Source organism: Anas acuta, chromosome 2, assembly GCF_963932015.1.
Source record: "Anas acuta chromosome 2, bAnaAcu1.1, whole genome shotgun sequence".
In the NCBI taxonomy this organism is placed as follows: domain Eukaryota; kingdom Metazoa; phylum Chordata; class Aves; order Anseriformes; family Anatidae; genus Anas; species Anas acuta.
In genome coordinates, this window is record NC_088980.1 from 73,995,010 (window position 1) to 74,020,197 (window position 25,188).

At 38.4% G+C, this 25,188-nt stretch overlaps 1 protein-coding gene across 2 annotated transcripts in view; it reads right to left on the reverse strand.

Annotated features, from left to right (window-relative positions):
• The window catches only part of CDH12 (cadherin 12), a 579,148-nt gene that overhangs the window by 395,988 nt on the left and 157,972 nt on the right, over positions 1-25,188 (reverse strand). For both annotated transcript variants that reach the window (XM_068670857.1, XM_068670854.1), the window contains exon 2: positions 920-1,023. The gene's annotated coding sequence lies outside the window, so the exon portion shown is untranslated. The remainder of the gene's footprint in view (positions 1-919; positions 1,024-25,188) is intronic.

Genomic DNA, 25,188 nt, shown 5'->3' on the forward strand with positions numbered 1-25,188 from the left:
CCAGAGAGGGAGGGGGGAGGGTGAGCAAACGGCTATGCGGTGTTTAGCCGCCGGCTGGGTTAAACCACGACAAACTGTTAAACTAAAACAAAAAACCTGTCATCTTCTGAAGGATGTTTCAAACTTATTTAGGCTCTTAGCTCAAAATACAACACAATTAACTTCACAAAATTAGAAATTTAGTATTTGCCTCTTTTATTATTATTATTAATTTATTTTTAATATGGACAAAATGCAACCAGTGTTTCATTATCCCCATCATTGGATTCTTGCCAAGAGTATAGTAAAACCAGTTTATAGTAGATTCCATAAGCAACAACTGAAGTAGACAATGGGACATTAATAAACATGAGGAAGCCTATGACATTGTCTTTTTTCCCCTGGGTAAGAGGTTCTGTTAAGGTATGCCTTTGAAATGAGACAAATACCATTTGACAAAAATAGCACCCTGCAATTACAAGAAGAAAGCATTGTAAAAATAAAGCTCAAAGAGAAAATGGATTTCTGTCCTTTAAGAGGTGCAATACAGACTGTAAAGGTATTTTTATTTTCTCCAATCTGCATGTAAATTGAAATAGCCTGAAAAAGGTAACATACAGAACAGGCATTTGTAAATAGTTGGTCAATATTACTGCAAGCCCTGGATTGCATCAAGTATTTTTGTTGAGATATTCAATGAAGACACTAGATTCCTGGATTTCTCCACCCCAGTTTCTTGGTCCTAAAAATAATTTATGTTTATTACATAAGTAGCAAAATAAAAAATAAATAAATAATAATAATAAATAAATAAATAAATAAATAAATAAAAACTGAAAAGTGAGAACTGAATCCATTACATTTTACAGGATGAGTTGACTGCAATTATGACAAGTTTCTTGAAGATAATGAAGAAAAACAGAGTGCTTAAAAAGTCTACCTGTGAATAAGATGCCACATCTTCCAAGATGCTGCAGAAGTGAGGTGTTCAGACCTTCACTGGCCTCCTTCACTACAATCCTCAACTTACTGGGTCACTACAGTCTGCAAAACATATAAAAATTAAATTGTCATTGTCAACAGCTGTTTCTCAAGAGCATCCAAACCAAACCAAACCAACCAACCAAAAAACAAAACAAGACAAACAAACAACAACAACAAAAATCAGAGAATGCATTATTAAAGAACCCAATCTAGCATAAAAAAATGAGCAAGTCACCAAACATCATTTTTTCTGTGCCTTTTAAGTGAACATGGCAAGGCAAGGAGCAGGACAGACACTCCTTGAATAGATGGCTCCTGTTGACCAAACATTCAGCAGAACGAAACTGCTCACATTCCTTATAGCTGCCTAAAACCTGTGAGATTTTTACTGACAGTAGGCATTACTGCAGAACATCCTATTATGGGTGTGATTTGTATGCATTGCCATGACTGGGTTCCCTTTGTGTCAGCTATCATTCAACACAGTGGGAAAATAAACACACAATGATTTCATTGAAAAGGATAGAGGAGTGATAACATGAGATAGTGGCATTGCATATAATGCTCTTTTCACAGTGGCTTTGCAGCCAATTTTGTCACTACCCTAATGGCTCAAATCAGTATCATATATGTGGGATGGTTACTTTTCTTTTCAGTGCCAGGGCTATAACACACAGGAGCAACTTCCACAACAACTCCATCCTGAATTGGCTCCTATTCCAACTCCGTGATACATTTTTGTTTAAACCTTGATCTAATATTAGCTTTGCACTTATGGGAAAAAAAAAAAAAAAAAAAAAAAAGCCAAATAAGGCCAGAAATGTTTTCTATTACTTCAATAGAACTAAAATTAGGGGGGTTCTTTGTTTTACTTTTAAATCAGCAGTTTGTATATTGGAATTTCTCAATACAGATGAACATCAAGAGAAATGAATAGGAAAAAGGAGAAAAAGGAAATTAAAAAAACAAGCGAGTCCAAACCGGAGGCTGAAAGAATACTGAAGTAGAGATGGCATCCAGATATAGTAAAAACTAAAAAAGCAGAAAAATCCAAGGGAAGACCAACAGCAGAACTGGAAAATAACCGTTTGAATATACATATAAATATTTTACATATAATACCCACTCTGCACCAAAACATCAGATTATATTAAATGCAGGCTTTTAGAAATTAAAACCCACAAAAATTACAGATGAATTGTGTGTGCAAAGAGGAGTAAGCCATTTATACAGATATTAAGAAACCAGGCTTCCATGCTTGTCATGCTTGAAGTAGGCACTGGCATAAAAGCTAAAAGCATCATGCAATGTGAACAGTACGTTTATAGCCATGTAACTTGTTTTGCAATACCTCTGCTCCTCCCACACTGGCTTAACATGCAGTCACTTTCAGCAACTTAGAAATCTACATCTATTTAAAAAAAATCATGAAATTTCCTTTAACTTCAATAGAAGTAGTATTTCTTAAAAATATTTGTATTTAATTTTGAGATTATTACTAGCATTCAACCATAAATTTGTTATCCTAAATAATTTCCTTCACTGAGAATGAGTTTACTGCAGGAACAACTGACTACAGTGCGAAAGCTGGTAATATTCAAATATATCAGATGGACGTTGCACCCTCACCTTTTAAATTTCTCATATTCTAGAGGAAGACAGCACCAGAACTAAACCTACCCATGAAGAAGGACAGTCTTTCTGACTTTTTGGTAAGGCAAGATGGATTTGAATCACCCACATTATTCCAAGTTTAGCAAAGCAACCGTCTTTGATTTTCTTTTCAAGATTTTCCTTGTAGCTTTTACATTAAAATATAAATGTACCTACAGGAGGGAGAAAGAAAAGAAAAAAAGAAGAAAGAGCTAAGGAGAGAAGAATTCCAACACTGCACAAGCTTTCTGAGTCTCAGAAACAGCTTTCTAATAGCAAACAAAAAACTGTTCTTCCTTCAGTATTGATTCTTAATGTCACTGAACTGGATTTGTTAGCAAAATATTAACCTCAATAACACTTGATATCTGTTAAAAACAGCAACTGAAGCACGCATCTAGAAATAAACACATTGCAGGAGTCTGGAGTTCACTGATGTAAAAAACAAACAAACAAACAAAAAAAACAACTAGATGTTTTAAGTGAAATTTAAAATTAAGAAATGAGGAAAGGCAATGAAAAAAAAAAATCAAGCTGCTTTGGTGTTAATAGTTTGAATTCCCATTTCCTTAAAAAGCATCTTAACCTGCAGCATACAGCTTGAGTTGCTTTCTGCTTGGAACTCTCACAGAAAGCATCAGCAACAAGAAAGACATTACAATGACTCTTAATGCAAATAAGGACTGGAGTGGTTCTGTAAACCTGATTGATTTTTTCTTTGTTACATTGATTACATTTGAAAAATCTTTTTTGCAAATACCCAGCTTACTTAGCTGGAGGAAAACTACAGCACAAGAGCTATAATATATGGTTAGGATTAATCATGTAGCCTGGGGAGACTGCTGGGAACTATTGGGTCATTCGGGTGCACTAGTGTTCACAAAAGTTTTTCAACACATTCACAAACCAAAGTTCAAGCTGTCAGATTTGCTCTCAGCCATGTAGCTGTAGGAAGCAACAAATGATACAGAACCTGACTACTTGATAAAATATCATTCAGTTTGACATACAGATATTTTTCAAAGTGGAACAATTAAATGGAAGTCATCTAACCTTTACTGCATGAAATTACGGTTCCTTGTTCCTTTCTGGTTTTGCACCTGGACTGAGTGTCACAGACCTTTTCTGTTGGTACCCCCTTGCACATGCTTGCAACTTTCCTTGCAAGCTGTCAGTGGTGTACCAAGGGGGCAAAGGGTGCATTTGCACAAGGATGAGGTACTGAGTGGCCCCCAAGCATGTCCCACTCTGCCGTTACTGCCAGCCCTGTGGGTGCTGAGTGTGCCTCACCAGCTCAAAGCCCATTACTGCTGGCAGGCAGCAAGCCGGGGACAGGCGCCCTCCCTGCACACCCCATCAGGCAAAGTACTTTCCTGCAAGTTTTACAAACTTCCATACAGCTTGCTCACAGCCACTTTCATTTGGGAACATGATCTCAACCTCCTTGTGTTTCTCTCCTTAAATAAGGAACAACAACAAACAACTATTTACAACCTTGCTAAGCTGAAAGGGAAAGCCAAAAAGTACAACTAGCAAGCACGATCTTGCAATCTACTATGGAAACAGAAAATAAATAGGACCACTGTAGGAAAAAAAAATCAAGTGGAATGCATAAAAATATTATTTGCTCAAAATATAAAACACATGGCTTAGAAGGACCTCACATTGTTATTATAGATATATATAAATATTTGGCATTCTGTTTGGGGTAGCTATTTATTGAGAAATTCACTTCTCTTTCTTTGTAGATGCACTCAGTCATTGTGTGCCATTTGAAAATCTGTCATGCAGGCCTGCCTTTCTTTTCACATTCCCTTCCCACCAGCATCTCTTCTTCATAAATGAAAGGTTTTCATGCAAAATACAAATTTGTGCCTGTCACGTGCAAGGTCATTTAGAAAGAGCTTGAACATAGATTGAAGGGTTTTTTTATCCCTCGCTTCTCCTCTTACTTTCCTCTCTTATCATTCTGACATTTTAGTACAACAGAGTGTTCACAGACATTTGGCAGTCAAACATGCACTGGAAAAACAGGAACGCCTTGTAATTTTTAACCTTTCTTTAAAACCGTAATAGCCAAGTTTGCAAAGAAGAACATTTCCATCAGGACTTATTTTATAAATATGCTCTCGAACACAAATATACAACAAGCCACAGCTAATAATGCTGTCATGTTTACTCATTCACAAATCAATATTAAAACAACCAGTACTAACTCCTTTGCAGCTCGAGATTCCTGTGATTGAATTCAGAAAAAACACTTCCATGGACTGCAGGGACACGGGTTAAGTCTCTGCGTGCACTGCTCACAGGCTCCATCCCTGTATTTTCCCGTTTCTTCTCTCTGCAGTAGATGGAGGCTGTTTCCTGTCATTGCCAGAAGTCTAAGGGAGATGCACCAGTTACAATGAAATGGCACATATCATAAAATACCCATATTTGTTCACCATTTTAGCACTTGATGAGCACAAACATAACTGAAAAGATACATGTGTATCAAGAAAGACCCAACACAAATCCAGTAGGTGTCTAAAGCAGGTTTCTCCTCATGGAGAAAACAATGCAGCAACCTCTAAATCTGCATCTATTTAGAATGCGAAAAAAAATTAATAATATGAACATAGCCTGAGTTTTAAACAGTCCAATGTTGTTTTTATTCTCTCCTGTTTTGTCTGGTCTTCAACCAAAAAGTACACTTAAGCAACTCTACTAGCAAACAGCTGGACTAGCTACATAGTTCAATGACACAGAGGTTATACTTTAAATATTTATTTATTTATTTATTTATCTAAAGACAAGTAACCTAATCTTTTACAGTGACAACACATGGAAGATGATCAAAATCATAACTTAAAATGATTTAAGAAAAGAAAGATAGTAAAATAGGCAACAGTAAAGTAAGCACCACTTATTTAACCACACACCACATAAAAGACATGACAATGAGTGTGCTGAACCTTCCCCTGGTTTGCAGAAATTTTAGGTAACAGATTGAAGAAAGAGGAAAACTTTTTTCTCTCTCTATTTATTATTTTTTTTAAGTCAGGATATGTGTGTGTGTGAGTAATGTTGCCATATTCTTCATGGGTATAAGTGAAAAGAATGAAAGGAAACCGATGGTGAAGGAGATGGCAACCAAATTGTATTCAAAAGAGAAAGAGGACAAATGTAATGCTCAATCATTTTAATAAGAGTCTGTGGTTCTGAGATTGCTAGCAGGTCTTTTTTTTTTTTTTTTTTTTTTTTTCCTTATAGGATTAAATTATATTGGTTCAGGCCACATTAATTATTAAGCTCAGGTCATCCAATTAAGGAGGGAAAAACAATGTGACACAGACAGGCAGTTGTAAATCTTCAGTTACTCATCCCAGGTATGAATCATCCATTGACAACACAGCTCACATACAATTCCAAGGTCATATAGATTCATACAAAGCACTATGCTGAACAGCTTTCAATGAATTGCAAACTGATTAAAAATAAAGAAATCACTTTTTTTTTTCCAGCTGAAAAAAGTGAAAACAATCCAATTTATTATAAATGAGAAAGGTCATTATGAAGACATTTGGAGTGGCATTGCACATAACACTTCCACTTTTATTAGTATCAATAGAAGTCTTAGTGTCTTAACAGAAGCCTGATGGTAGCTGATACTCCCCATGCACTGGCAGACAAAGAACTGCAACGTCTTCTCTCCCACCTCCCAAAATGCTTCTGAGGGTGAGAAAGTAAACAAGTTCCCTTCTGCTCTCCTTCCTTAAACTCTGCCTTAAAACCCGACCGCTGGGAGTAGTAATTTTTGCAATGAGCCTCCCAGTTCAGTAGAAACTGGAATGAAACCAATCACCCATTGCACACGGCAATTGCACTGCTATCAGAGAGTAATGATTTTCAGTCACTACTGACTTGGCTTGAATCTGAACTACTGGCCCAAAGGTCAAAAGCTTTCTTACCAATTATCAATCTCCTGGTCCATCCAGCCCCCTCTATTATTTTGATTTCCTTTGCAAGATTAATGTTGTTGCCATAGTTTAATCAAATAAGCCTCTAGATCTGACATTTACTTCCATTCTACAGATGCTTCTTCACAGAGATCAGGCAAGAAAACCATAATAAAATAACTGCTATAAATATCTCTTGCAATTAAATATTGACTGTCCAAGATTTATTTAGGAATTAAGACATAGAACTTTGTCACTACACTGAGTACTTTCAGTGGTCTCTTAAACATCTGAACCACTTAAATCTGAATTTTCAGAAAGGAATTCATGTGGTTTCAAAAATCCAGAGCCCCAAATGGCATGTAACAAGTGTTGTCTTAATGTGCAGGCATTCAATATTTCCAAAGAATCACTGGCATATATGTACAGGATTCATAGCTGGCCTTCTGTGTATCATAGTCTGGACTCCAGGCTGTCTGTCCTTCATTTCTCTCCCCCATAAAGATGATACTAATAGAAGGGTAAGGATAATTAAACTTAACTAGCTGGTTCTGGACCAGTTGCAATGCTAGCCAGCAGTTTCTTGCTATCTCCAGATCCAGAATATCATGGTTTACTTGGATGGTTTTTGCTCTTCCTCACCCACCTTCGTATCACATGCATGTGAGTTAATTTAAGCATTCTACTCAAGTGAAAAAAGAAAAAAAAAAAAAAAAAAAAGGAGAAAAAAGGAGAAATTCAAGATGACTTCTAAATATATCTAGCGTATTTCTCAAAATAAACCATCATGGCATCAAAATATTTTTCAGTATATTACTTTCGGAATAGCTCACAGAACACTTGTCCTGAAAACATTTTTCAGGAACAACAGGGAACTGATGAAGAATTTACTATACATAAATTCCTCTGTGAAATGATGCCATATGTTTACTTGGTTAATGGTTTTAAGAACATAATTTGTCTAAGTGGAAAAACAAATGGGTATTTCTGTAGTCTCTTCCCTCTGTATACACCTACTCATACACACTTGTAAATGTGCACTTTTTTTTTCCTACAAAAGAACAGATTTTTATTAAATATTTATTTCAAATTTAGCACATTTATCATTGCTATTTTCTTTTCTTGACTTTTAGTAATAATAATTTATATATTTTATTTATATATATATAGATATATATATAATATATATAATCAATATATATATATATATATTATATATATATCAATATATATATAGCCTGAAACAAAATAAAAAAGGAAAATTGTCTCTGCTTTCCCTCTAACAGTATTTCCACTGAGTACATGGGCTATATAAAGACTGAATAGTATTAAAGAAATGTAATATACTGGAGCCATCTGTTCTCATTCAGTATTAGACATTACTGCACTTTTGACAGTCCTATTATTGTAATATAATGTATCCCAGATGAATTTGTAAGATAGCCATTATCTAACACAAATACTTTCTACCCCCAAAATTAATTTTTCACTAAGAGTAGCAAACACCATTTTGAAAACAAGATGACAATGCAATTCTGTACCTTCCTCAGAACTATTCAGCAGAAGTTGGAACAATCAAGCAAACAGCCAGGGTCGGCTTCAGCAGGGTGGTTGAAGATGTAATGCCACTGCTGGTCACACAGAGGAACAAGCTCTCACAACAGAAGTTAACCACCACCTATTCAACGGCAACTTCATGTTTTATTTTATGAACTCCCTGGGATCCGAGATAATTTTTATCACCACAATGAAGTCTGAAAGAAACAAAACTACTGCCTTCTGAGAAGATTTGCAAAACATGAGTAGGTTTTTTACAGTGCATTACATTTCACTTTCATATCTTGCTAGCAATGGGATTTCTCTGACATCAGTAGCCCAGGGGTTTCCCCCAGCAAAGCACTTGAATCCTTCCAGGAGGTCCATGACCTGTCGACTTGCAGGGTGCTGAGTTGCCTGCACTGCTGGTAACTTAGCCAGCTGTGGAATACGCTGCAGAGCTGGAGCCATGAGTAGGAGGAGTACCGAAGAACAACACAGAACTGTGAAGAACATGTTTTTCAAAAAGCCTTTGGGTATTGATCATAGCTACAGTAAGTCAATCTTGCTATGGTGCTAAAAGACACTTGAGAAAAGATATGTGGCTAGTAAGTTAAATAATGCAAATACAATCCCTTGCCCTGAATCAGATATCAGCTGTTGAGTATGGCTATACACTTGGTATGTCCAGTGATGGAATGAGGTGGAGTGTATTATTCAATGTTCACAAAGTGCTTATCAGTGAAAAACCATCACTCATTGATGACCTGTTCTAAAAAACAAAACAAAACAAAAAACTCATCTAACAGCATTATGATTCCTATGTAATGACTTTGTGCAACTGTAAATAACAACAGATGCTTTCATTTGTTTATAACATTATGTATTAATTTACTTTTCAAGCTTCACAACTTCATTTCTCAATGACACACACACATAAAATAATTTAGTGTTATTGGGATACAAACTCACTACAAAGTTCATTTTAAAATTGAAAAAATAAAAACACAAAATATTCAGTTATTAGTTATATCTTGAAACTAGGTTAAAATTTCTGTCATCTCTGGGGTAAGAACTGTTCTAGCACTTCTATGTAAAGCTAGTGACAGTGTTAATAGTGCTTTACTCTGCAATTATACACACAGCTTCTTTGGCTAAAACTGGTCCTGGAGGTGCTAGGCCTCATTTTTGTTTTGTATGCCTTTTCCCAATAGGCAGTCCAGCTTAATTTTTTTATGTGGTTGCTGTGGGCGAGTAGAATTTCACACACGGTAGCAGAGCAGAGACCAGTGGGTGACTTTCTGGTGTTATTATCTGGATATTGATTGTGGTGGCCCTTAGTAATAATACTGTCCTGTTGCTTCTGGTTGAAAGATGATTAGTACACGATTGTGACAATTTCTGGACTATATGTGATTTTTCAAAATGATGGTCTAGTTAAAGCTCAAATTTTGCAATAAACAAGCTATAGATTCACAAAGGAATCAGCTTACTGCTTGGTTGGAGTAGCTCAGAAACAGCAGGCTTTTTTAACATCATAAAAGTTAAATATGAAGAAACCGCTGTGCTCACCAAGCAGAGCAGGAAGCCAACTGCAGACATTATAAGTAGCTAGCAATTGTGATTTTTGAGTTTTAAAAGAACAACTTTGCTGCTAAGGAATTATGAAATCATAAATATAAAAAAAGACTATCTCAAATTAGCAAGATATATTGGCAGTTCAATAGTCTTAAAATTACATCATTTAAAAGACAAAAAAAAGTGTCATTGACTTTCAGAGTTTGAAATCCCATGTTCACAAACAATTTCACTTTATTGAGCATCAGTGATTCACAACATTGTCTATGAGATTCAGCTCTTATATGGTTGCGGTACTGGTTGCTCTAACAGATAAGTTTAGTAGTAATTTAAGTAAAAAAATTATGATCTCAAAATAAAAGCTAAATCCAAGATATACATGCAATACACATTTTAATATTAAAAATCACTAGTATACAGTAACATTTACAATATGAGAAGATTTTTTTTTTATTTTTTTTTTTTGGAAAAGGCTGTGCACAGAAGTCTTGTGGCAAAGTCTAGATGTTTCAAGAAGCTAGTGGACATAAGGAAGGAACCAAAATTACGCAGACTCAGTAGCTAAACGTGGTCTCACAAATGAAGGTTTTAACATAAAGGACAGGAACGGCAACTACAGAAAGGACGCTAGTTTACTAATTAACACCATATTTCCACTCTCAACTCTTGACAGACTGTAGATGAATATGTACACATGAAGGAAAAAAAAAAAAGAAGAGAAAAACAATTTTTTTCTCATTAGAAAATGTTAACATCGCTAGAAAGTTCCTTTTCACCTCAAGATGTCTATATTGAAAACCAATAAATCTCTTAGGATTAATTTTCTTTAAAAAATTGAAAACAAAATAACAACAAAGATCCCACAGGATTTGTACATCTGTACTGTGGAGACAGGAAGAAAAAAAAAAAAAAGCATGCAATCTGTACAATTAAAAAACAGTTTCACTGTATTGTTTGCAATATGAGTGGACAATATGAAGAAAAACTATCAAAACTTCCAAAAACATCCAGCACCTAAGCAGACTAACAGGAATCCGGCAAAAAGATACATTCCAAAATACGTTAACTTTTTTTTTTTCAAATTATTTTTTTTTTTCTATTTTAGAGTTTATTAGATATAACATCCCGTAAATAACCACCTGTGAAGATAAAAATCCTATGTAGCTATTCCTACAAAATGATTGGATTTGGAAGCCACTGAGCAATGGAATGAAGTAGAATAGCCCAAATATTCTCTGGAGGACCTCAAAAAGTGGCAGCAGGAGTCCATACAGCTGTGATGCCAAAAGCAACAACTCCACAGATGTAGCAAAGAGGGGATAGCTACAGTCCTAAACACAACACAAGATTCCTTTTGCCTGCCTTCCTCCTCCAACTATATTAAAAACAGAGTGGCAATAAAGGGCTTTCTACTCATCTTCTGTATAAGGTGAAATTCACTGTTGTTGACTATTTTGCACTGAAATACATTAACTAAGATAATGGAATTGCATGTTGTTTTTTGTTGTTGTTGTTGTTGTTTGTTTGTTTTGTGTGTTTGTTTGTTTGTTTGTTTTTTCCCAGTTAAAAATATCCAAGTTTTCCATAAGGCAGAAAAGTTATGACATTTTTCACTCTTCTCCTTCTTGAAAATGTAAGTGTTCTAATTACAGGCTATTATTATTTATACTAATATAGACATAACTAAGCAGCCAGAAACTCAGTTCAATGATATAAAAGCTTTGCTTAGAATTTTATAGAATATTATTATTAATATGAACTATAAAAGATCTTATTACTTGCCTGTAAATTTACCATTTTAATCCATAAAGTTAACAGAGCTTTATCTATCATCTGTATTCCTATACTTTATACCTTTTCACATCAAACTCCTAACATGTAAAACCACATAAATTTTACAAAAGGTAGGAACAATTATCTATATTAATTCCTACCTATACAATAATTTTCCCAGATAGTGAGATTAGAAAATACAGTAAAAAGACATAACAATAGCACATCACCTTGTTATTGTCAACTCAAGGGCGCACCTGGAGATTCAGATGGCTGGGAAAAAGTCCACAGCTGCGGTAAATGCTGTGTCCTATTACAATTTCATGACAAGCATAGTAGTAGTTTTACATATGAATATACCCACTGCAGAGCATGAAAACTTTATGATGCACTTAACTACCAAACATTGGAGGAACACACTATGCATAGGAGAAAAAAAGTGAGAGCCTGGAGCAGAGGTAATGTTCTTGTTTCTCACTGGAGTAAGAACCACAGTTCTTTTATGTCTGTAGCAAGTCACTGAGATGAGAATAATTTAACTTAATCCAGCTGGAGTAGAAGAACAAACAAACAAAGCAAATCACGCTCATCTCTGTATTTTCCTAGTTCACTGAAGCAAGCACCGCTGCCTGTAATAGTACGGTCTGAGGCTAGGAAGTCAAACAGAAGTGTTTAATGAGACACTAGGCAAGTCTTGCAGTTCTATTAAAAACATAGCTACCAACCCAAGTTTCCTCTCGGCTCTGAGCAATGCAACCATTAGTAATGCTCACAGCAACCTTGATAGGGGGAGAGGGTGATGGGCCTTTAATGTTTTATCTTCTGCAGAATGGAGCTGAGACAGAACAAAGAACTAGAGAACAACTGTGTTTCAGATTGCCCTGTCTTCTCCCAGCTCCACAATGCTATATTTTGTTCTGCCAAACCAAGCCTCCCACCCAGAGAGCAACAGCACTGCCCCTCTGCCACTCAGACTGGTAACCAAGTCCACTGTTCCCTGATGATGGAGTACACATCATGATCCAGGAACTGGTGCATTTTGGCCAACTCTGGGCAGGCAATTGTTAATTATCTGGGAACACAATTAAGGTTTCTAGCCGCTACTTCCAGTTTGGAGCTAAATGTGACCTTCACTTTCACATTAGAAGGATGTATAGGAGGCATGCATGATGCTTACATGAGTTATAGGTAACCACATGACTGGCCAGCAGGGCACTAGCGGCTGCTCTGTCTTTGGTAACGGGGAATCCTAAGCCACCTTCCCTCTGCCCCTTGATGCATCCAGGTAATTTCAAAGACAGCAGCTTGTATTGCTTGCTAACAGCTTTTATTGCAGTGAGTACAAGCTCTATTTTTCTTTGGTTACCTACTTATCAGTATAGTAATCTTGTTCCCAGTACAGGAATAGGCAAATTTTGGTGTAATCTAACCACAGAACACACACACACACACACAACTTTAACGTGCTAACACAAAAAGGAAAAACCTACGCATTTTATTAACATGTGATTCACTACAAACCTTAGCATAAAAGATTCAAAAACAGGATAAAACCATTGGTATGACTGAGGTTTGGTCCTGTGTAACCAAGCTGACATACTCATGTCATCCTGTAGCAGTTGCCCATCAAGGCTGCTTATTCTACAAAGCACCCTGTTAAACTAAGCAGAAGTTTTAAATATCTGTTAAATGGAAATTGCATCCCTTCACAACAAGAAAGGTTAGTGCATTGGATTTCAACCTAAACACAGTAATTTTGTCTCCATATTTTCATTTTATCCTCATTTCCTGTTAGGAGTGATCCTGTTAGGAGTGATGAGTGAAGACAGGCATTGATATCTATGATACATGTCATATTAAATGAGCTTTGGGAATAAAAAACTATCTTTACTTTGTTAGCACTTGAACAAAAGTCTACTCAAAACTGACAAAACTGGAAGTGTTCAAGGCCAGGCTGGATGGAGCTTTGAGCAACCTGGCCTGGTGGGGTATGTCCTTGCCCATGGCAGAGGGGTTGGAATGAGATGGTGTTTAAGGTCTCTTCCAACTCAAACCATTCTGTAATTCTGTGAAATCACCCAGATCTTTTTGTATTGTGTCACTTCTAGACAGGATTTTAGAAGTGCATTACAGCATTTCTATATCAAACATGGATTTTTTTCTTTGAATTTTATAAAGTTCACATTCAAGAAGAATGTTTCACTGTTTCATCTGCTAAAAGATGAATTTACATTAGCAAGGATTTAATTTGGCCACAGCCATAAATCTTTTCCATTTAGCTTTTTTATTTTTAAAAAATTCCTTCTCTTAGTTTAGCACCAGAACACCAATAAAAACCTGACTCTGCTTGAAGTCTCCTCCACTGACCTGCAGGGAAGCAATACACCAGAATAGATAGTGAGAGCCACAGCTGGTGCGAAAGGATGGTGCTGCCACCACACCTGGGTTATGCCTGGCCAGCAGCATTCAGGCACTACAGGAGGGCTCTCCTGTAGTAACCAGCTCAGCAGTTCCTGGGGCAATTCCTATGGCTGAACACAAGCAAAAGGAAAGAGCAAAGACTGCCTACACCCAGCTCTCCTGGGCTAACACTCATCTTAGCTAGTTTGTATGGTGAAAAGGACACTGTAAATTAATACACACTGAAACATTAACATTGTCTTTTTCAGCACACTGGTAGGGCATTTCTGGAGAGCACTCATTTTATCTATATTGCATTAAGATGGCAGTAGAGAAAACTCAGTTAAAAGCACATTTATTACAAAATAACCTATTTGACAGACATTTTCTGTAATACAAATGAAGCTAGTAATTCACAACTCCTTATTGACATTTCAACTTCAGAATCCTCTGTTTATGCACAACATACATCTCATCTACACATTAGATTAAGGTCTACTATCTCTAAGAGGTTTAATTGGCACGTCGTAGTATTTACATCTTACCATCGGAATCGGATTTGGCCCATATATCTATGATGACACGGAATTAGATTTGGCCCATATATCTACGATGACATGCAACAGACCCTAAAAAGAATGATTTCCCTAGGACTGCCTTGATACTTTCAAATAGACACTATCCACAACAGCAATGTGTTACAGTACTAAAAACATGAATGCACACAGGAGAAGAATGGCTGAACAAGGAATTTTTGAAATGTTCTTATCCACAGCATAGATAAATACATAAGAAAATAACAGGGAAAAGGAGGGAAAAAAAAAAAAAAAAAAAAGGTGTGTAAAGTGGCTGCAAATACAATTTCTTGGAAAACTGCCAAAGCTTTTTACCAGGTGCACTGCCAGGTGGGACATTATGTTGCATGACAAAGAAAACTGTCAGCCTAATGCCTTACACCATTGTTTTTGCACCACACGATGTGTAATTTTGGAAGGGTTAGTAGGTAAGTTAGCAGTAATTAATCCTTGTGTCAGAAAAAGTTTTATCTAGAAGCTTTGTTAGTGACTGCTGAAAACCCTTTCTTAAAATCTGTAAAAAAAACAGCAGCTACCTAATTCCTGGAGGATTGATGAAGATGGATAATAGACGTGTTTTTCTTTCACATACTCTTGGCAAACATTGTGTAATTTTGGGAGCAGCTGCAACAAGTGCATGAAAAAAGGGGGTTTAAAACATATTTAAGTAATGACCTTGCAATTTTACACATATTTGATATGAAAGTGATCGATATAACAAGGCTGAGTTCACTGAACTTCTGTTCTAGTTGCATTTTTATCTTTGAGTATAGGATACATTGAAAGTACAAAATTGCCATTTTAAACAGCTTTAGATTAAAGCTTTTCATAGTAGTAAGAAATCTTCCCATATTACAAGCTTTTCATACAGAAGATATATCAAGGAACACTTAATATCCTAATATTAAATTGAAACATTGTGTTGTTCTGTAGCTAAGGTTCAGATTATTTTTTGTCTTTAAGTATTTTAGACCAAAAACTACACAAAGAACCTTGTTTCTTCTTATAAAAGTGCTTCATTTTTGATATTATTTGAGTAGACAAGCTATGACCTCAAGTACTATGAAAAAAATTAAAGTGATTAGATGCTGTTGTATTATTTTGTTTTGCTGAAACTTCAATGTTTATTATTCCTAAGGCACAGATTACCTGCCTCTTTTTATTTTTATTTTACTTGTGGTTTTGTTACAAGTTTAAGGAAAACACAAATTATACAGAAAACCTATTGTAATCAATTGTGTAACTTTCCTTATTTAAAAGAAAAAGTAGGAAGAAACCAAAGTTGAAGGTAAAAAAAAAAAAAAAAAAAAAAAAGCACTACATTCACTTGCTTCACTTGCATTCATTTATAAAATGCCTCATTTTCACAAACAAAACATGTTGCTTAATTGTTAATGGCAGAGCATTTATGTAATAACGTAAATTAAAACATAGGTAGGATTTTAGCTGCATTTGTCCAAGGAACCATCACTTGACGTCAAGATGTTCGTTAAAGAAAAGAAAGGAAAAATGCTGCAGCAGACATCGTGGTATCTCACATTGGTATTCTGAAGGAAAGCATTTCTGACATGATGCTACAGCAACCATCATAGTTACAGGCCAAGGGAGTAAATTAAAAACAGTATGATAGCTGTCTGCACATTTTTACAAGCCAAGCAACATGATACTTGAGATTGGGGTCTTTTTTGGCAACACATTTTTACAAGCCTGATTCTACCCAAGGAGGCAGTGCAAATCACATCTATGGCTTAGTTTCTGAAGGTTTGTCTGTGAAGTTTAGCCATAGCATAAGTTTTTACAGAGAGGTTTAAAGGTTAGTTTCATGATAGCTCCTCAGTGACCTCCCATTTATTCTCTCCTAATGACTGGCTTCCTTAAAATTATATTAACTGTCTTTCCTTATGTAAAAGAAGGAAATACGGCTACCGTATTTCATATTTCACATGCCACATGTCTTGACATGAAGAATGTTAATACAGTGAAATAAATAACTTTTTTAAGCAAGTAGGCCTGGATAGGAATAGTGTAAATAGAATGCCACTACAATGCAGCTAAATTAGAGACACTCTAATTTAAAAGTACATTTTTGGGGTTTTTGTTTTCCATTTATTTTCAGTACATTTTGTTATAGACTTTCAAACATTATCAGCTGAATTCCAGTAAGAGAACTATTTTTTTTTCATATTTTGGTAATCAGAAAAGGTATAAACAATTATACAAATAGCCTAACTATGAAATCAGTAGACAGCTAACGTGCCATTAGCGTATATTAGCAATAAGTCCTGACAGATATTTCTCTGTTACTCATAATTAAGAAATGTTGTCTCTGTGCTCAGCTCCATGGAAAGTAAATTATGATCCAAAGGCTCTTTTCATACTCCCAGTATTTTAGTTTTCTCAGGAAAGCTAACAAGGAATACAGTGAGAAAAGTATGTATTTGATACATGGACATTCCACTTCTAAAGATCAGATGACAGTAAAAGTGGAAGAGGAAGCCTCCCACCATTCTTAAATCTCAGATTAGTCTCACCTGTGCTTTAAATCTGGATGAGATTTCTAGGGTTCTGCTGTGACTAAAGACAACTCTTTGTTGTGCATTAAAAAAGAATAACTTCCTGCTGTTACAAAATAGAAACTGTGACCTGAAAATTATAGTGGTATGTTTCATAGTAAAGTGAAGAAAGTGAGAAGGTAAACCCTTTTAATATAAACAACCAAGTGATCTACAAAAAAAGATGCAGAGTAGAGAGTTAAAATAAAATTTGTTTCCTCATGAAAGACAATTATCTCTTTAGACAGAAAACATTTGTTTACTTTATGATCCTAGTATAAGGCAATGTGTGAGAGGATTACCTGCCACTGTTCCTCAGGGATGCACCGACAAACCTCTTATGAATGCAGACAGAGAAAACATTTTGTTTCTCTCTCAACAGTCTGTCACAGAATCCAACTGGTATACAAGCATACCAGAAAAGCATAAAAAGAAAACTAACACACACATACCTATTACAGATACAATTTAGAGACAGACACATATAAAGAAGTGAGAACACTTTAACAATCTGGACAAAATTTGAATTACGATCCTTGGGATTAATCAAACATAAAAGAACTCCGATAAGAAAAGAATTCTACAAATTTCTTCTACACTTGTGCCACCTACTGGCTATTGCTGAAAGTCAGAAACATGCGCATTCAATTTGCTGGCAGAATTCCAGCAATCTTTTTTTTCATAATTTGATAAATTCAAAACTGAGATGTAATAATATGGTCGGGTGTTAAGTCCCCAGAAACTGCAAAATCCAAAATGGCAGCTGCTGAGAGCTGCTCCTCTGCTTCATGACTTGCAAGAAGATTTATCAAGTTCTCTTGAACAATTTTGCCATTCCACCCAGGTCACACTTCTTGTGAAGAGTTTTACTGAAATTGGTGAACAGAAGAATCAAGCTTGTACTGGGTAAACAGTAAGAATGCCAGCAGTAGTAAGATTTCATTTAAGAGGCCAAGTGTCTCTTTCTGTGGTGAAAAATACATGAAAGGAAGTTCATCATCAAGTCCTCCATCTAGAAAAATGCCTGGAGTGCCTGGATGTGTGGTGGTTTTTTTTTGTGTGTTTTTTTTTTTTTTTTTTCTTTTTTTTTTTGTTTTCTTTTGTTTTGTTTTTCTTTTTAAATGTTGCAAAAAGCTTACTGTGATCAAAGCCCATTGCCAAAAAAACTTTAATTTGAAAAAAAAAAAAAAAAGATTTTAAAATAATTAAATGAATTTTGGGGTTTATCAGAGGGATCTAGAATGCAGACAAACAAGTGTGCTGTGTCACATGCCAAGGCAGACGATGTGGCTGCATGAATTCTCAGTCACTTTATTCAGCCCTGAAACCTACACAGAACTCTATTAACTGCTTTAAAAAAATATATATATATCTTTCTTCACAGAATTCTTCCTTTCACAAGATTAAGCGAATAATTGCAATACCCAGAAGAAATCACAAAGCATATGTAGTTAAATGGGCAAAGATAAGCACTGGAAATGATCACCTGATCTGTCTCCAGATTCGAAAGAACACACCAGAATTAAATCCAAGCTAAGTGTATTTGCCTGCCATCGAGATCTTTAAGTAAGTTTAGCAAATTTAGTAGGATCCACTTTGCTGGTTAACACTGGAAGATCTACCAGACCTGGCCCTGACCAAACAGCCCCTACCTCTTGTGGAAGAAGATAAGGTCCTGATAGTGTACATATGGATCTGACTGGGACAGTCAGCATGGGTTGCTCCTGCCCCAGGAAAATGCAGACCCATTCATGGGATTGCCTTCACTCAAGGAAAGCACATGGGTGAAGTCAGTAAGTAGTGCAGAAGGATGGGGAAATCCAGTGTGCACCTCAAGGAGATTTAACCTGTAATTTGAGTTGTATGTTACAGAACCTTGCACGAACCATGCAAAACAAGGGAAGATGTCTCACTGGAACCAGGACACGTGCCATAGTGACCATAGTGACCTAGCTGGTTTTGGCACCCAATAACTCAATAAAACAACACACCACTTCTGTCTTGAGCCACCACCATAACAGATTGAAGTTCAGCTGACCTAATTTTTCTGAAAGGATATTCCATACCATATGGTGCTGTGCTCAGCAATAAAATACTTCATCCAGTTACAGCTGAAAACATTTTACAGTTCATAACCATGAAGAGGAGAAACTTTTTGGGAGTAGATCCAAGAGAGATCAACGCTAACATTAGAGACAAAAATCAGAAACAAACTCTTCTATGCAAAACCATGAAAGTAAAAAAGGCAGGAATGCTGAGGACTCCGTATATATTATTGCCTGTGACAATGACAAACATGTACGTAATCCAGATGACACAGAATTTCAGGTCCAACAAACACCGAGAAACATTCCAGTACACTTAAATGTAAAACTGTGTTATTTTGCCATAGTCTTTATGATACTGCTCTAATGTCACAGAATTAGAGGTTCTAGAAAGATTACAATAATAAGGTAGCTCAATGTATATTTATGCTACCATTACAGGAATTCTTTCTCCTTAGAAATGAATTTATCCCAAAACAAAATGTGGATTTATTATTTTTTTTTAAAAGCCTGGAAAATAGCAGGGTACTATAATGTTTTCAGGAAGCAAAGGAAATGTTTTTGAGGTTCTTTTGTGCATTTGAATGACATTTTTATAAAATTAGCTCCCTGGTAAACTGAAGTACTTCTGTTACCAAAACATGGGGCTGTATATGAGCTGTACAGTGCTTTAAATAAAGACATAATCTTAAGTACTTTTAGTGTTAATTTAAAATAAATGCTGTGTTAATTATATTGAGTAACCCAAAGTTATGATGATGAGAAAGGAAACATTTAACATAAAAAATCATTGTTTTTCTATCACTGAACCCTAAAATAAGGAATGATTCATGGCTGGATTCCCCAAGGGCGGACAGCTGTATAACGTATACCAAACATTGACAGCCAGAGGCTTGCAGAGTGCAGTTTATATTTCATGCATTAGTACACTTTCCTGTTAGAGTAGTGTACAATATTAGAGATTAATATTGTCTTGGAATATTTCTGCTTTCCTAAACTGTATTTGACATTTCAAATTAAGATTGACAAATTGGACAGAGTGGAAAATGATAACATCTCAAAATTTGTTAAGAACACCGAGCTTTTATCTTTTTATTCTTCAAGATCTTACTGCTCACATGTTCACCCAAGTGCTGGTACTACTTCAATGCCATTCTCCTGTGCTGATTCAATTCTGCTGTTGAGTACTTACCAGCAATTCTTTATGTAAATGGTTTAGGAGCATCTAGGGTGGGATTTTCATGTTAGTGAGACAGTTCACTTTCCAGTTACCATTATATATTCATAAAGGAAATACAATTGCTTGCAAGAGAAGTACTTTACCTAGCAAAGAAATATAGTTAAAAGTCTCTGAAACTCAAGAAACTCCCATTCTATCATGGCCTAAGGTCTTAATAATCTCTCTGTAGCTTGAGAGTTAAACTTCTATAGAACTAATTTTCTTATATGATCTCCATACAGTAATTGCAGAATTAGGACATGTGAGCATGGAGTACTTCAGTATAACCCTAAATAGCCATCTAGAATGTAGAAACAAAACATTACTGCATAATACAAATTTGAAAATTAGATCTGTAATTATTCGTTCATTTTTTTTTTTTTCCTCATGCAATCACATGCCTGATTGGATTTCAAGTTCTTATCTTCTCTGCATGCATATTTGCAAATATCTCTAAAAGTAACAAGCAATATGCAGCAGCAACAGAATTTTAAATTTTATTTAATACAATCACATTTCACTAAATTTTTATTCATTCTACTGGATATGGAGCTGAACTAAGCATTAAGAAACTACATCTGAAACTCTAATTAACCAAAGAACATAAAACAGAATTATTATTTTTAGCATTCCAGTAAATATTAAATATTTTTTCTCTTGTTTTGCTTTCAGGTAGAAACTCTTCCATTATAACAAGAGCAAAGTATACCTGTTCTTGCTTTGGACCTCTGACCACATCAGACCTCTGCATTTAATCAGCAGTTAGGATGCTGAGCATAGGGATTGGAAACCTATTAGAAATAGTTTGGCTTTAGTGGCTGTCACAGGAGAGTCATGAGTTTGCATATGGTACCTGGGACTTTGTCTCATTGTCTGAGTCAGCCTGTTTGTACAAACATCTCATTTTTGCTTTGCTAATGTTGTAACTGGCAGTAGCAAAATCAGAGTGTTCATGTAGTTCACAGCAGTACTTATGTTATTTGACCACATTAACAAGCTTTGCTGCTTTGCTTAAGGCCCCTAGATAAGAAGTAGGTTGAATCTCCTATTGCTTGGCTGTACTAATGCTCAATAGCAGTGTTGCAACTAGGGCAGCTGGTGGTACCTTGCACAACTTGGTCCTTGCTGCCTTTCCAACCTGACTATCATCCAAACTAACTAGGAAAAGCCTAAAACTACACTAATGCAATGACATAAGATGTCACAGGGTCCGTGTCTGTCTCAAATACATAGCAGATACACAGCATTAATGCACCTCACGCTGAAGGCCTAACTTCTAAAGATACTGTCCCCTTCCAACATGCAAGCAGGAAATGTAGAATAGTTGCAGTGAGGAGGATCCCACAAAGGGTCCAACTGTCAGACTGCTTAAGGGCTGACCCAAAGTTAAAGCATATTAAGAATGCTATCCCAATGCCCCCGAACACTGACATGCACAGGGCATCAACTGCCTCACCAGGAAGCCTGTTTCAGCGTTTGATGACCCTCAAGGAAAGACATTTTTCCTATGTCTAGCCTGACCCTCCCCTGGCACAGCTTTTTGCCATTCCCATCCTACTATCAGTGACCAGCAGCAGAGACTGGTACCTCCCTCTGTGCTTCCCCTTCTCAGGGAGTTGCAGAGAGCCATGGGGTCACCTCTCAGCCTCCTCTTCTCCAGACGAGTCAATCCAAGTGTCCTCAGCCTCTCCTCACAGGACATTCCAGCCCTTTTACCAGCTTTGTTGCTCTCCTCTGGAGATTTTCTAGGTCCTTAACATCCTTTTTTACATTGTGGCTTCCCAGTCACACATCTTCCAAGCTGTACCTGTGTCTGTCATTACTCTGTCCCAGCTGCAGAATCCAGCATTTATTCTTGTTAAATGTCATGCTGTTGCTGATTGCCCAATGTTCCAACTATCTAAATACTTCTGCAAAGCCTCCTGTCCCTCAAGAGGGTCCAGAGCACCTCCCACTTTCATATCATTAGCATATTTACTAAGCATGCATTCAACCCTTGCATCCAGATCATTGATAAAAGCATTGAGTGGAGCTGGCCCCAGCACCGAGCCCTTGTGAATGCCGCAAATGACTGGTCACCAGCCAGATGAACCATATTCACTACCACCCTTTGAGCTCTACCACTCACAGACAGGTCATCACCCAGTGTAATATGTACCTGTTCATGTCACAATTGGACACTACTTGTCCAGAGGGATACTGTGACTCTGTGACTGCATTTTGCCGAGGTGGTCGGCTCCGGGGTAGACGTGTTCTGCAGCGGAGCGGGGGACCAGGCCAGGCAGGGCTGATTTTTCCAGCATCAAGTCTACTTGAGGGAGCCACCAGGACCCGGCAGCCCTCATGAGGGAGGCTGACGAGGCGTAGGCAGAGCCAGCAGCGCCCCCTCCCCGGCCGTTCAAAAGCTGCCCTAGGGACTGTGGGTGACCAGGAGCGTGGGCGACCAGGGTGGGCAAACAGAGTGTGGTGCGTCAGAAGGGAGTGGCGCGGCAGGGCGAGCAGGCAGGGTGAGCAGGCAGGGCGAGCAGGCAGGGCAGAGCGCTCTCCCCCACCCATAAGAACATCTCCTGTAATGACAGCCTCCCGTTAGCTAGGCTGCAATGGTCTCCACCAGGCACGGTGCGCTCTCCAGGAAGACGGTACACACCCAGACCAACTGCCCGTTCAAAAATGCAGCAGTTCAGGTCACTGGATGTGGGGAGTGTCTGAGCCTGTTGCTGCCATCGGCGGGAGGCAGAGAAACTGCGTGCATGAGGTGCGAGCAGGTGGATGACCTGGTCCGCATGGTGGCAGAGCTCAAGGGGGAGGTGGAGAGGTTGAGGGATATCAGGGAGTGCGAGCGGGAGATAGGCTGGTGGAGCAACTCCCTGCAGGGCCTCAAGGAGAGGTATCGAGGTGAGACACCCCAAATGGGGGTGGACCCCCTGCCCTGCTGCCGTCGGGCAGAGGGAAGGGACCTGGGAGTTGAGGAGGAATGGAGACAGGTCCCTGCTCGACATTGCAGGCGATGTACCCCTACTGGCCCCACCTTCCCAGGTGCCCTTATGCAACAGGTTTGAGGCCCTGGAGCTTGAGAGACCGGTAGCTGAGGAGGAGGTAGAAAGCCTACCCAGGAGGATGCCTAGGGTGAGGAAGTCGACTCCACGCCTCAGGACTGCCTCCACCAGGACAGAAAGAAAGGTGATTGTTGTGGGAGACTCCCTTCTCAGGGGAACAGAGGGCCCTATTTGTCAGCCTGACCCTACCCGTAGGGAAGTCTGCTGCCTCCCTGGGGCCAGGGTCAGGGATGTTGCCAGGAAGCTTCCCAACCTGGTTCGCCCCTCTGACTTTTATCCTCTTTTGATAGTCCAGGCAGGTAGTGACGACATTGAAGAGAGAAGACTGAAGGCTATCGAACGGGACTTTAGGGGACTGGGGCGATTAGCGGAGGGAGCGGGAGTACAGGTGGTGTATTCGTCCATCCCTACAGTGGCAGGGAGGGGAACAGAGAGGACACGAAAAGCCCACCTGATAAACACATGGCTCAGGGGCTGGTGCCAGCACAGAAATCTTGTTTTTTTTTGACTATGGGGTGCTTTACTCAGCACCCGGCCTGATGGCCGCAGACAGGTCCCTATCTTTTAGGGGAAAACAGATCCTGGGCCAGGAGCTGGCGGGGCTCATTGAGAGGGCTTTAAACTAGGTGAGATGGGGGATGGGGCTGAAACAAGGATTGTTGGAGCTGTGCCAGGGGGAACAATAGCAAGGCTGGGGGATAAGGCAATGGCCCAGCTGCACGCAACATGGGTAACAAACAGGAGGAGCTGGAAGCCATCGTGCAGCAGGCAGGCTACGACTTGGTTGCCATCAGGGAGATGTGGTGGGACCACTATCATTACTGGAGTGCTGCAATGACTGGCTATAGGCTCTTCAGAAGGGACAGGCAGCACAGAAGGGGTGGTGGTGTGGCTCTCTATATTAGAGAATCTTTCGATGTTGTGGAACTTGAGGCTGGGAATGACAAGGTTGAGTCCCTTTGGGTTAGGATCAGTGGGGCCAACAAGGCTAGTGTCCTGGTCGGGGTCTGTTATAGACTGCCGAACCAGGATGAGAAGACGGATGAGGAGTTCTAGAGGCAGCTGACAGAAGTTGTGAAATCATCAGCGCTTGTTCTCGTGGGGGACTTCAACTTCCCTGACATATCCTGGAAGCACAACACAGCCCAGAGAAAGCAGTCTAGGAGGTTTCTGGAGAGCGTGGAAGATAGCTTCCTGACGCAGCTGGTTAGTGAGCCTACCAGGGGTGGCGCCCTGCTAGACCTTCTCTTCACAAACAGAGAAGGACTGGTGGGAGATGTGGTGGTCGGGAGCTGTCTTGGGCAGAGTGACCACAAAATGGTAGAGTTCTCTATTCTTGGTGAGGCCATGAAGGGGACCAGTAAAACCGCTGTATTGGACTTCCGGAGGGCTGACTTTGAAATGCTCAGGACACTGGTTGGCAGAGTCCCTTGGGAGGCGGTTCTGAAGGGCAGAGGAGTCCAGGAAAGCTGGGCGCTCTTCAAGAAGGAAATCTTAATGGCGCAGGAACAGTCTGTCCCCACGTGCCCAAAGACAAGCCAGTGGGGAAGAAGATCAGCCTGGCTCAACAGAGAGTTGCAGCTTGAGCTTAGGAGAAAAAAGAGGGTTTATAATCTTTGGAAAAAAGGGCGGGCCACTGAGGAGGACTATAAGGATGTTACGAGGCTGTGCAGGGACAAAATTAGAAAGGCCAAAGCTCATCTGGAGCTCAATCTGGCTACTGCCGTTAAAGACAACAAAAAATCTTTTTACAAATACATCAACACAAAACAGAGGACTAAGGAGAATCTCCATCCTTTACTGGATGCAGGGGGAAGCCTTGTTACAAAAGATGAGGAAAAGGCAGAGGTGCTTAATGCCTTCTTTGCCTTAGTCTTTAGCGGCAATACTGGTTGTT